This window comes from Phoca vitulina, unplaced genomic scaffold, assembly GCF_004348235.1.
Source record: "Phoca vitulina isolate PV1807 unplaced genomic scaffold, GSC_HSeal_1.0 scaffold4, whole genome shotgun sequence".
Taxonomy (NCBI): Eukaryota; Metazoa; Chordata; class Mammalia; order Carnivora; family Phocidae; genus Phoca; species Phoca vitulina.
The window spans coordinates 29,796,946-29,811,237 of NW_022589707.1; the positions used below are offsets into that span (position 1 = coordinate 29,796,946).

The window sequence follows — 14,292 nt, forward strand, 5'->3', positions numbered from 1 at the left end:
AGTAGGCAACTAGGGTAAAACATTTAGTATCTGAGGAAGGGCAGAGAATCTTCTTCATAAAGACAGCTATTCCGGAAGCCTGGGTAGCACAGTCGGTTAAGCATCCAACTCTTAGTTTCAGCTCAGGTCCTGATCTCAGGGTCGTGAGATCAAGTCCCATGTCTGGCTCCGCACTCAGTGCAGAGTCTGCTTAAGACTCTTTCCCTATCCCTCTGCCCCTCCCCTCCATTCTCTCTCTCTTTCTCCCTCTCTAAAATAAATAAATCTTAAAAAGAAAAAAAAAAAAGACAGTTATTCCACAGAAAAGTCTTTGGAATTAGCTTACTACTAATTTTATTTCTTGTTTTTATCTTACTTTATTTCTAAAGGGATTCTTAATTGCCTAATTCATGGATACAGTCACTGGTGCACTAATGACCATGGCCTTAGCACTGGGTAAGCATTCATTCACTCCACAAAAATCAGCTGAGTAGCTACTGAGTGCTGTTCTTTTCTGCTTAACGTTGCATGATAGGATCCTTATTATCAAGGCTAATGTGCTTGCAACTTGTTTGACGGTACAAGTAAGTTGAAAGGATAGAGAGAGACAGAATGTATAGGGTTTGTGGGAGCATGGGTAGGAGAGTCACTTAACTGAGCTGGGGTGGGAAGGTGTCCCAAAGGACATATCCTCTAATACATGACTCATAATACTCTGCTCATATTAAAGTATGCTATATTAAACTTCTATCTTAGTTCCATAAAATTATTTAATACCAGAAAAGGTGAAAATAGGGTACCCACGACAAAGTAGAGAGTATTTCAAATATACAAGCACTTCAAGAAGCACTATTAACCAAAGTGATGTGTTACCATTACATTTATTAAATTATACAATGGAAGCAAGGAGTTTTGGAGTTCTATAGTTCTTCAGTTGTAGTTAAATTCTGTAGGAACTTAAACCCTCATGTTAAAAATAGGATGGGGGAAGAGAGGTAATATACTTATGAAACTGTATTTTACATTCATTAGAATGGGGCAACAAAAGACAACATATATTCTAAATAAAGGTACCATTAGTAAACATTACTGGCCATCTAGAAAATAACAGGTACCATCCTACACCCTTCTCCCCAAATTTGAATGATGTATGTGTAAATTCATTTTGCCTGACTACAGAAAACAATGTATTAATCATCACCAATAGCAAGAGCTAACATTCCTCAGTGTTTGATATTTGTAAATTACCAGCAAAGGGATTCAGGGCACTTTCTCAATCATAGCTACCTTTTCCAGTTAGTACTATTATAACCCCCATCTTACAGATGAGACTATTGAGAGTTTTTTAACTTTTCTGTTAAATCAAGGGGCATAAACATAGTAATTTAAGACTAAATTCAAACACTACACTATTCTGCCCCCAGTTCCAAAAGGCATTTCCCCAAATCTCTGTTTCTCTTTAATGTATACACTCAGTGCTATTTTGAATTCATATGTATTTACAAGCCACACTGAATTTCTGTGTATTCTGCCAGTGTCCTGCAGTCTCCGCAATACTACTTCCACCAACAAATCTCAGTAGCCCACCTCCTCCAAAAACCACTGGGTACAGTTTATCTCCGTCATTGTCCATATGCTTTCCCAGGGTTTCACTACAAATTCTCTAATATTCTTCTGTGGTTCATTCTCCTCCCTTTTGGATGTTCAATGCCGTTTCTCTTTCTTCAAATTATTCCTAAGAGAATGAAACTATATGTTCACACATCCCAGAACCAAACTGCTTGTGGTTACTGTAAAGGCATACAGGAACAAAACCATAAATATGCAAATTTCATGTATGAGGAACTTGTGGTTTAGGAGGTACTAAGCTGCTTTGGGAACTCAAGTTACTACGTAATCCAGAAGAGAAAAAAATTTTTTTTTAAAGATTTATTTATTTATTTGACAGAAGAGAGAGTGAGCGTGTGCACGGGGAGGAGGAGAGAAAAACTTTAAGCAGACTCCGCGATGAGTCCAGAGCCCAAGGTGGGGGCTTGATCTCACAACCCTGGTATCATGACCTAAGCCAAAATCAAGAGTCAGACACTCATCCAACCGAGCCACCCAGGCACTCCCAGAAAATAAAAATTTTAATAGAACATTTTGGACAATAAGATTTTAGCATTCTGACTCCTTAATCATTTAGTATCATGCTCAAATTTACAACAGCATCAATCAAAAGAAGTAATTTGTTTACCTACTTGTCTTTCTTTCCCCACTTCGGACTGTTAATCCCTGCAAGGCCAGGTGAGTCCTGGTTGTCCTTACTCACGGGGCATGTGCACTGTGTTACCGCACCAGGACCGCCACCAGCACTGTGGGTTCATTTTGTGCCAGGCATTGTCAAGCACTTTATATGTACAGTGTTAACTTTATATGTACAGTATTAACCCAATCAACCCTTACAAAAACCCGAGGACAGAGATTCCATTTCCTTCCCTATTTCATAGTTGAGGAAACTGACACTGAGAGGTTAAGTGCCTCGCCCTAGACAGCCAGTAAGCGGTGGAGCCAGGATTTGACTCCAAGCAGTCTGGCTAAAGCACTAGCACTCTTACCCTATACAGAAGACAGAGGAAGTCGGACCTTTTCCTATAGGAAGTAGAGCCACTCCTACGTTTAAAACTGCTTTGGGGAGAGCGGATGAGAAAGAGACAAGTCTCAAGATGAGGAGACTGGCCAGCTGGGAGACTACTGCAGTGTCCAGAATGGAGGCAGCAATGTTGGCAGTGCTTTGACGGGATGGACAGAGGAGAGGCTGCAGAGCTTAAACTGACAGTTCCTGAATACTGGTTGGCTATAAGGAGTGAAGATGACCAGGATGCCTTCTGAGTTTCTGGCTGGCGAGGCAGTATAAATGAGGGGTGCCAGTCACCAATCTAGAAATGTAGGCAGAAAAGCAGGGTTTTTTTTTGTTCTGTGAGAGGGATGGATAATGAGTTAAGCTTTAGATGAGCCCAGGTGACCTGCTCCAACGTTAGATATTCCTGGCATGGCTGCTGGACAAGGAGAGCAGTGACTGGAGTCTCATGTGATGCATTTGTGTTGTTTTGTTTGCCAGCACCCCAACCCCCCAACTCCTCTTGAGGGTTTGACTCCATCTCTCCATGCCCAACAAGAGCAAATATCTCTGTTGTAATATGTGTCTCTAGGGCAGTATGAGAACTCCTCAAGGTCAAGGACTAATCTTTTCATATCTCTAGTGTAGACTATAGAGTGCATGAACCATAGATGGTATTTGATAAGTGTCTGAAAGAATGAGTAAGATTAGAGTTACTTAAAACTAGAGTTGTACCTTTAACTCAGCTTCTAGGTAAGCCCCATTTCAGGAAACATCTGTGGCTGTCTGTCTTTAGGGGAATGAGAGCAGTACAGAATAATGACATCCAAATCTTTAGTGCTGTGGGCCTTGGTGTAATGAGCCCACTGATAATGAAGAATGATGTAAAAACTACACTAAATTCTAAGTATTGAGTATAATTAAAGTATGTTTAATGAGGAATTTCTAAGTTCTTTTTAAATTTTTCATTCATACTGGCCAGTAGACAGAGACAAGAGGCATTTGGATGGCAGAGTAAATTATACCACTCCATCAGAGAATGTTTCTGTGTGAAAGGTCTGAATCTCAAATATATATTTTACTTTAGAGTAGTGGTTTCCAAATCTGTTTGCATTTTATCACCTGGAGGGCTTTTAAAAAGTAATGATTTTAAGACTTTATTGTGGACTGAGGAAATGTAACTTTTACCAAGCAGTAGTCCCTAAACTGAAGTCTGAGGATCAATGGTTCAAAGGATGATTCCATGGGGATTGTAGACATCTTGATTATACATGAGAATACGGTGAACTCATGGAAAAGTCTGTAAATAGGGAACAGCGCCTTGTGGCAAAGCTTACCTGATACTGTATTCTGTCCTAAAGAGAGCTTCTCAAATACTAAGCACAGGGTCAGCAGAGATAACTCAGTAAGATTTGTCCAATAGATTGTTTATTTCTAGCTGCCACCATAAGAATCATAGCTACAACTTACCACATGGTAAAAAAACAATAAATACAGAAATACAGAATTCTTTGCTATAGGGACCTTGAATTTGAAAAGGCAAAAGGAAATAAACTGTATCTAGCTCCTTTCAGCAAAGAGGCAAAGCATCTTGGAAACTCTGCTTTGGCCCCAAATCTGCTTCACACATTTCTTATAAATTAACAACAACAAATTATCTGCTCTAGTTCTCACTTTGAACAGCAACTCTGTTCAAATGAACTGTAAAAAATATCATCCCAAGAGAGCTGAATTTTTGAGGCGATCCTATGCTGATTATAAACAATTTTACTGACTCTGGGTAAAATCCCCAAAGTGCCAAATTATTATTCTAGGATCCTGCTTCTCAAAGTTTTAATGTGCTTATAATTCACCTGGAGACTTTGTTAAAATGCAGATCCTGATTCAGGAGGTGTGGTGGCCAGGGAAACATGCCAGTCCAATCTCCTGCTGCTATGAGCATTATTGAAAGAAAGATAGTCTCTCAGGTGCTGTGCTCTGAAATCCTACTTGCACCGAAGCCAAGCTTCCACAGGCTGCTCTCAGTACATGACTAGAGGCAGCAGAAATAGTAAGGCAGACTCGTTCCTATGAGACATGGAATTTCACTGACATGTGACATTGGCTGGAGGACTCCCATCAAGTTGTCAGAAACTTGCTTACAACTGTGCTGCGGTCTGACATTCTACTCCACTGCCCTTCCTTCCCTCTTTCCTTCACAGGGGTCAGACCTACATTGCTACCTCCTCCAGCACTCTCTCCTTTTTCCTTCCTTTGGTATCTTCCCCCCAAAATCTCTTACGCGTCAAATCCCACCTTAGTGTGTGCTTCTTGGAGGACATGAACTAACAAAGTAGGTCTAGGAGGTAAAAAGGCTTGCAATTCTGCATGTCTAAGTTCCCAGGTGATGTCAGTTTGCTCATCCACAACCATACTTTGAGTAGTAAGGTTCTATCTAGGGAACAAAACCAGTCATGAATTCATAATACATCTATGTGCTAAAATGATATCCCTAAACTTTACAGTCTATCATTTCTGCCAAGTAGATAAAAGCTGCTGGTGCTTTGAAGGAAAAATAAGAAGCTTCTGAGGTTTCTGTCCCCCTTAAGTCAAATGAGAAAAGAAAAGCCCATATCAACAAATAATTGATAAGAAGTTTTTCAACATTCCTTCATGGGGAACTGCATAACATCTCACACATCACTTCCCCTTTAAGGAAGTACCTACACTTTGCTTTGCACACAACCATCACACTGCTAAAACTTTGAGAAAAAAAAAAAGCAGTAATTTGGTGATATACTCATAATGTGGTGATATACTCAACCCAGATCAAATAAGTTTAGTTGCTACTCTTATCACATTCTGATAATCTGATAATCATAAAATTTGGAATATGAAGACGGGCAGGATATTTCTGTTTTTGTAGTTTTAACTTAGAAAATGCTATAAACAAACACCCAATTTCCAAAGTAAACATTTCCTTTACATTTGTTCTTTATTTATATTAGTGTAATTTATTTGATGATTGCTTTCTTTAGTATTTTATCAAGTCTGGATAATATTTTCAGGCCTGTTCTCTAAGCTTTTGATTTGACAAACACCATCCCTTTCCATAGGACTCCGATGCCAACTCAATCTCATTTATTATGTCTTAGTTTTATTCTGAAAGTTAAACGTCAAGAAGGTAACTTTATTTCTAAGTTCTTTAAAGTACTTCTCTCACTTCTCTCTTAACAACAACAAAAAAAGACCTTCTACTTTCTGAACAAGTTAGTTCCTTAATTTCTCTCTCTCTTTTTTTTTTTTTTTTTGTCAGTTCCTTAATTTCTAAGTGTGTGCCCCATACAGACGCATTTGGAAAATGGAGAAGACAGGGTCTGGTCTTTTTAACCACAACATATCTCTAAAGCTCAGAGTAAGAATGTAAGACCCTTATTTAACCACCCTTGGGCTAATAGTTCCTTTTGTAAATTACTGAGACCTAATATTAAAAAGATTAATTGACTGGCTCAGTCGGTTAAGTGTCTGCCTTCAGCTCAGGTCATGATCCCGGGGTCCTAGGGTTGAGTCCTGCATCGGGCTCCCTGCTCAGCGGGGAGCCTGCTTCTCCCTCTGCCTGCGGCTCCCTCTGCTTGTGCTCGCTCTGACAAATAAATAAATAAAACCTTTAAAAAAAGAAAAAAAAGATTAATTTACTATACAACTACTAAGAGTAGGGGAATATGGGCAAGGGGGGATGGACTTAAGTGAGTGTTGTTACACATTCTTGCCACCACACTGAGACTGCTGCTGAGGCTGTGCTGAAATAGTTCGCTCAGCTACAGCTGGCGGGTTTGCCACAGCCTTTGGTATGGAAACAGGGTTATAAACACATTCAACCCTTAAACGTTTAAACATGTGCTTAGAAATTTAAGGAGCTAATTTAACACAAGCAAAAAGCTATAAAAACTTTATAACAACATCACCTATAAAGCAAAGTAATAGAAACAACCTAAGTGTCATGCAAATGAAAATCAGTTCTTTAAAATATGGCAGGGGTGCCTGGGTGGCTCAGTTGGTTAAGCATCTGACTTTGGCTCAGGTCATGATCTCAGGGTCCTGGGAGTGAGCTCCTCATCGGGATCCCAGCTCAGTGGGAGTCTGCTTGTCTCTCTCCCTCTCCTGCCCCTCCCCCCACTTGTGCTCTCTTTCTCTCTCTCTCTCAAAATAAATAAAAGGGAGGGTATGTGCTATGGTGAGCGCTGTGAATTGTGCAAGACTGTTGAATCACAGATCTGTACCTTTGAAACAAATAATGCAATATATGTTAAGAAAAAAAAAGAAGAAGATAGCAGGAGGGGAAGAATGAAGGGGGGGAAATTGGAGGGGGAGACGAACCATGAGAGACGATGGACTCTGAGAAACAAACTGAGGGTTCTAGAGGGGAGGGGGGTGGGAGGATGGGTTAGCCTGGTAATGCGTATTAAGGAGGGCATGTTCTACATGGAGCACTGGGTGTTATGCACAAACAATGAATCATGGAACACTACATCAAAAACTAATGATGTAATGTATGGTGATTAACATAACAATAAAAAATTAAAATAAAAAAATAAAAAATAAAATCTTAAAAAAAAGCATATCTGTGCTGTATATTATGCATTTGCTAAATGACAATTATGAAGACAATGGAGAAATAATGTAAATCATGTTTGTTATTTGTTGAAAAGAGCCTAACCCACAATGAATTGCATACAATTCCTCACACACACAAACACACGTTACATATACCCACATACAAGTACAAGGTTTGAAAGAAAACATCCAAAAAGAAAAACAATGAGAGATTATGAATGCATTCATTTACCCCCAATTTTCTTTAACATTGAAATCTTTTTTTTTTTTTAAGAGAGAGAGAGAGAGAGCACAAAAGCATATGAGCTTTGTGCAGGGGTCGGGGAGGGGGAGACAGAGGGAGAGAATTCCAAGCAGGCTGCACACTCAGCATGAAGCCCAACACGCAGCTTGATCTCATGACCTGAGCCAAAATCAAGACTTGGATGTTCAACTGAGTCACCCATACACCCCTAACACAGAAAAATTTTTAAATAAAAAGCAAGTTATCTGATGAGTTCTTCAATGTGACTGTGACAGATAAAATTAAGAGAAAGAAATAAAGCAAGCATAATTTTATTTGGCCACTTTCTAAGTCTTGACATTTAAGGTGAAAAATTCTGATTAAATTTACCATTTTAAAATTGAGTGCCTACTATGCAGAAAGTATATGCTAGACACCATCAAAACTACAAAGATTATTAACATAAAATCCCTATCCTGAAGAAGTTGCTAGAGGAAAATGAGACAACTATACATATAATTATAATACTAGTCAACATATGCAAAGTTGACCATATAAATCAAGGGTTAAGGGATAGGGAGGGAAAAAAGCACACAAATCAGGAGAAATGAAGCAAATTCTTCATAGAGGATTCTTTTTTTTTTTTTTTTTTAAAGATTTTATTCATTTTTTGATGAAGAGAGAGAACACAAGCAAGGGGAGTGGGAGAGGGAGAAGAAGCAGGCTTCCTGCTGAGCAGGGAGCCCAATGCTGGACTCGAGTCCAGGACCCTGGGATCATGACCTGAGCTGAAGGCAGATGCTTAACGACTGAGCCACCCAGGAGCCCCTTCATAGAGGATTCTTGAAATGGCAAAGAATTCCAGCAAGTATATATAGGTAGTTAAAAGTCAAAATAGCCAATTAGTGCTAGAGTCTAAGTAAAAAAAGCTGCAAGGGTAGATGGATCACATGCTGGTGGGCCTTAATGCCAGCCCAAGGATTTATATTTAATCTGGAAGTTGTGAGTAGATTCAGAAGGTCTTTAATTAAGGAAGTAACATAACATATTAAGTCACAAAACAAGTCCTAACAAAATGAAAACACAACAAATTTACGGGATGCAGCAAAAAACAGGACTAATAAGGAAGCTTACAGTGGTAAATGCCTATGTTTAAAAAGAAGAACGATCTCATAAACTAACCAACTCAAGGAACTAGTCAAAGAAGAAAAAACTAGCTCAAAGTTAGCATAAGGAAGGAAATAATAAAGATTAGGACAGAATGAAATAAAGAATGCAAAAAAAAAAATCAATAAAATCAAGAGTTGTTTTGAAGAGATAAAATTGACAAACCTTTAGTTAGACTAAGAAAAAAGACTCAAAATCAGATATGAAAGAAGGGGAAATTATAACTGATACCACAGAAATAGAAGGATCATAAGAAACATGCCAGCAAACTGTATAACTTAGATGAAATGGATGAAATTCCTAGAAACATACAACCTGCCAAACTGAATCATGAAGAAACAGAAAATCCGAATAGACCTATAAAGAGCTTGAATCAGTAATGAAAAACCTCCAAAGAAAAGCCTGGCAACAGATGACCTCACAGAAGAATTCTACCATACTTAATAAAGAAGACTTAGTGCTAATCCTTCTCAAACTCCTCCAAAACATCAGTGGAGTGAATATTCCCAAATTCATTTTATGAGGCCAGCATTAACCTGGTACTAAAACCAGACAGACATTACAAGAAAACTACCAGCCAGTATCTCCAATGAATAAACATGTACAAATCCTCAACAAAATACTAGCCAAATTCAATGGCACATTAAAAGGATTATATGCCATAATCAAGCGGGATTTATCCCTGGGATGCAAGGATGGCTCAGCATATGAAAATCAATCACTCTGATAAATCACATTAGGAGAATGAAAGATAAAAATCACATGATGCAGAAAAAGCATTTGACAAAATTCAACATCCTTTCATGATAGAAACACTCAACAAACTAGGAAAATAATGAAGACCATATATGAAACATATATGAAGACCATATATGAAAAGCTCACAGTTAACATTATATTCAACTGTTAAAAACTGAAAGCTTTCCCTCTAAAATCAGGAACAAGCAAGGATGTTCACTCTTGCCACTTCTATTCAATGGAATACTGGAAGTTCTAACAAGAGAAATTAAGCAAGAAAAAAGAAATAAAAGGCATCCAAATCAGAGAAAAAGTAAAACTATCTGTTTGCAGATGACATGATTTTATATGTAGAATACTGTAGATTACACACACACACACACACACACACACACACACATACTTATAACGAATAAATTCAGGTAAGTTGCAGTCTACAAAATCAACATTCAAAAATCAGTTGTGTTCCTATACACTAACAGTGAACCTTCTGAAAAGGAAATGATTCCATTTATAATAGCACCAGAAAGAGTAAAATACAGGGTGCACGCAGCTGGCTCAATCGGTAGAGCATGTGACTCTCAATCTCCGGGTGGTGAGTTCAAGCTCCACGTTAGGTGTAAATATTATTTAAAAACAAAATCTTAAAAAGAAAAAAAAAAAGAGTAAAATACTTAGGAATAAGCTTAACCAAAAAGGCAAAAAGACTTGTACACCGAAAACTACAAAATAGTGAGGAAAGAAATTGAGATACAAATAGTTGGGAAGACAGCCTGTGTTCATGAATTGGAAGACTTACAATGTTAAAATGTCCACATTACCCAAAGCAATCTACAAATTCAAAGCAATCTCTATCAAAACCCCAATGGGATTTAGAAATAGAAATAGAAAAAACAATCCTAAAATTCATATGGAACCACAAAGGACTCTGAATAGCCAAAATAATCTTGAGGAACGAAGAGGAACAAAACTGGAGGCATCACACTTCCTGACTACATAACATAGTACAAAGCTACAGTAATCAAAACAGACAGTACCGGCACAAAGACAGATATACAGAGATCAGAAAACAGAACAGAGAGCCCAGAAATAAACCCCCGCATATACTGTCAGATGATCTTTGACAAAGATGCCAAGACTACACTTGGGAAAGTTTAACAGTTTAACAATCATTTGTTGAAGAACACCATTGTTGTGTAAACTGGATAGTCACATGCAAAAGAATGAAATCATTTACCCTACTTTATAGCACACACAAAAATCAACTCAAAATGGACTGAAGACTTAAATGTAAGCCAGTCACAAAAGGACAAATTCTGTATGATTCTGCTTATATGAAGTACCTAAAGTAGTCAAACACAGACAAGCAGAAGGTACAATGATGGTAGTCAAGGGATGGGGGAGGAGAAAATGGGGAGTAGTTGTTCAATTGAGTATAGAGTTTCAATCATGCAAGGTAAAAAAATTCTAGAGATCTGCTGTACAACAATGTACACATATTTAAAAATACTGTAGGGGCACCTGGGTGGCTCAGGTCGGTTGGGTGTCTGCCTTTGGCTTGGGTCATGGTCCTGGGGTCCTGGGATCGAGTCCCACATCGGGTTCCCTGCTCGGCAGGGAGTCTGCTTCTGCCTCTCTCCCCCTGCTCATGCTCTCTCACTTTCTCAAACAAATAAATAAAATCTTAAAAAAAAATTTGGTCCCATTAACTCCTATTAACCAGTCCTGGGCAAGTTACTTAACCTCTCGTAGCCTGTTTCCACACCATAAAATGGATTAATCATAATGATCACTGATAGAGTAGTTATGAGGATTAATTGAGGAAATTAATGTAAAGCACATGGATGACTGACACGTAAGCTCGGCAAACGTCCTAGTGTTACTACTGATAATTATGAATATGGCTGTAAGTTTGAGGATGGGCATTATCTACGTTGATGTGTATTAGAAGTTCCTGTGGATTAATTCAAAATACACGTTCTACAGCCCTAACCTGGACCTAAAAGATCAAATCGTATGAGAATGGAGTCCATGCTTCTAAAGCATAAGGTCACTTTGTAACTATTTACTGTTAGGTTCTGATTATATTGTTGAAATTCAGAGGCTTCTGTATTCTCTTGATCACCTTGCTATTTCTGTAGCACATTATAATAAAAGAAAACTCAATGAGATTTTTAATATCGAGATAAGGGCAGTTGAAGAAATTTATATTGATAGCCACAGTTTTCTGAACACATGAGGTCTCCAACCATACTGAAAGGCAAGAGCTTAAGGAAAAGTGGAAGAGACTCAGAACTACTACTATGGAAAATGCAATTTAGATACAAAAAGATAAAAAAGAAATCACAGTAGAAAAGTCCTGAAGGCCCAGCTGAGGTTAGCTAGAAGCCTTACTTTGAGACATATTTATGTTTCAAGAAAAGATTTGTATTCTGTGCCTAAAAGCAGCTGATTTTTCTTACAACATCTATGTTCTAGGTTGTCAAATCATGCAGCTCCACACAAACACATATACATAATGATAAGATTCTTAAGTAGGCTATTTTAGGAACATCTAACCCAGTGTTGTCCAATAGAACCATCTGAGATGAAGGAAATATTCTATATCTGCTCTGCCCAATATGGTAGCCACATGTTGCTATTGAGCACTGAAAATGTGGATAGTGAGAATAGGGAACTTTAATTGTGTTTAATTTTAATTTAAATAGCTATAAGTGATTATTGGCTGTCATATTAGACAGGGCAGATCTAATTAGTGCTGAAGTTCTTAATGTTGGGTCCATAAGCACCTAGCGGATTCACAGACTCAGGTCTACGGAGTTCAATGTGAAACTATATTCAAAATGATATGTATGTGAATTTTTCTGGGAAGAAGGTCTTTTGATCTAATAGATTCTTAAAGAATTCTGGGGACTCCAAAAAGTTTAAAAACCACATATCTTGTCAATATATTTCTATCATTTAGTCTAACATTTTTATTTATGATGTGTATGTGAAGTGTCCTCATGTTGGGATTTCAAGCAATCAAATAACTAACTAAATTAATCACCATTCTGCAGTAGGATTTAAATTATCTCACTTTGCAGCCAGAGCAGAAGGAGAGAGACTGAAGACAGAACAGGCATAATTATATAGGATATAATGTAGAAACTACAGACAAATCCCCCGGCAAAATTATTTTTTTTAAACTGGTTATCACAGTGCCTAAAATCTCTACCATTAAAGTTAACCCTGCGGACTACTGTTTCTGGAAGTAAAATGTTATCTTTTATATAAATACAGGAATTTACTATCTGACAACAGTCATAATGGGATTCTTTATCTATGGGGATATATATTCCAGAAAGTCTCTAATAGGACCAGATTACTGCATCCTGTCTACAGTAAAGATTTGAGAAAAGGCAACATGTTTTTCACATAGAATCAGGATTAACAACTCTCTTGCTCCCCAAAGATTTTTTTTTTACATTCCCATTCTATAAAGAAAAACTGTTTTAGGTGTTAAGCTCTATAGCACATTCTATCACCTAATTTTTTTTTTTTTAAGATTTTATTTGTTTATTTATTTGAGAGTGTGTGTGCATGGGGGGGGGGAGGGGCAGAGGGAGAAGGAGAAGCAGACTCCCTGATGAGCAGAGAGCCCGACTCCTATCACCTAATTATTTCTAGTCAAAAAAGCGGGTCTGTTCAGTTTGTATGCAAGCATAATCAATACCAAAGATGAGTCAGAAAAAGACTGGATGACAACCACACTACTGTAATGCTGGAGCTATTACCATGTCCAATTTTTCTAGAAATACTCAGAAACTGCTTTCTTATACATCCCCAAAGCACTGTCCATCCTATGAAATTCCCCAAGGATGGGCTCGGAAATTGGTTATTTGCAGATTTACACTTTTTTGTCTAGAAAATTCTCAATTAGCTTAGGAGCTACTAAAAAATGGAGCTTAGGAGCAAGCCATATAGTAGACTAGAGGTTGTAGAAATAGTTTGATTTCCACCCATACTATGGCTAATGAGATAATACTGATTAAGCTCCTTTTTCTTATTAGACTATGAAAACACTGCAGAGAAATTTTGGCTGCTGCCGTCCCTCCATGCTGCATTTCTTACTTTCAAAACTACCTAATAGTGAAAATGTGATTAAATTTCCTCTCAGGATGTTAACTAACTGGAATTTAAATAAAAACTTTAGGGGTGCCTGGGTGGCTCAGTCATGCAGCGTCTGCCTTTGGCTCAGGTCATGATCCCAGGGTCCTGGGCTTGAGCTGCGCATCGGGCTCCCTGCTCAGCAGGAAGCCTGCTTCTCCCTCTCCCACTCCCCTTGCTTGTGTTCCCTCTCTTGCTGTGTCTCTCACTGTCAAATAAATAAATAAAATCTCTAAAAAAATAAAAACTTTAACCAAAAAACATAACAAATTTTCCTCTCAGGCAACTTTGGTGCAAAACTGGGAAACTAAATAGTATACTGGTTTCATTTCTTGGCTATAGATTACATGTTTCTGGATTATACATACCTTCTTATCTATTCTGTTAAGAGGAGTTAGCAGTGTCTACTTTAATAATGCAGTAGTAATAATAATGTTACTTATTACTTGAAATGTTTCCAAACAGCTGTTAGAAATATTATAAATTAATGATATTTTAGGGGGAAATAAATCCTAGGAAGATAATGTAAATGGATAGAAATAAAGCCTTATTAATATGATAAATGATTAATTTGTTGTTTAAATCAGACAAGATTACTACTGTTAAATATACGCTTTAAAACATACATGGTTAAATATATTCAGTTCTCTGGAAATATTTTAACTCTAATGTTTATTGCCAATGAGAGATTTAAAATCCAAAAGGAGTTGGAATGGAGGATAAATGACTATACTGCGTTATATGATTACTTTAAATATTTTTTCACACCCTACTACTTCTACTGTACATTGTCAAAGATATTTCAGAGTACTTAAGTATAAAGCTACTAAAAGTTCTTCTTTGA

At 37.6% G+C, this 14,292-nt stretch overlaps 1 protein-coding gene across 3 annotated transcripts in view; it reads right to left on the reverse strand.

Moving 5' to 3' along the window:
• Positions 1–14,292, reverse strand: part of ZNF277 (zinc finger protein 277) — a 103,965-nt gene that overhangs the window by 47,649 nt on the left and 42,024 nt on the right. The gene's annotated exons all lie outside the window — the stretch shown is intronic.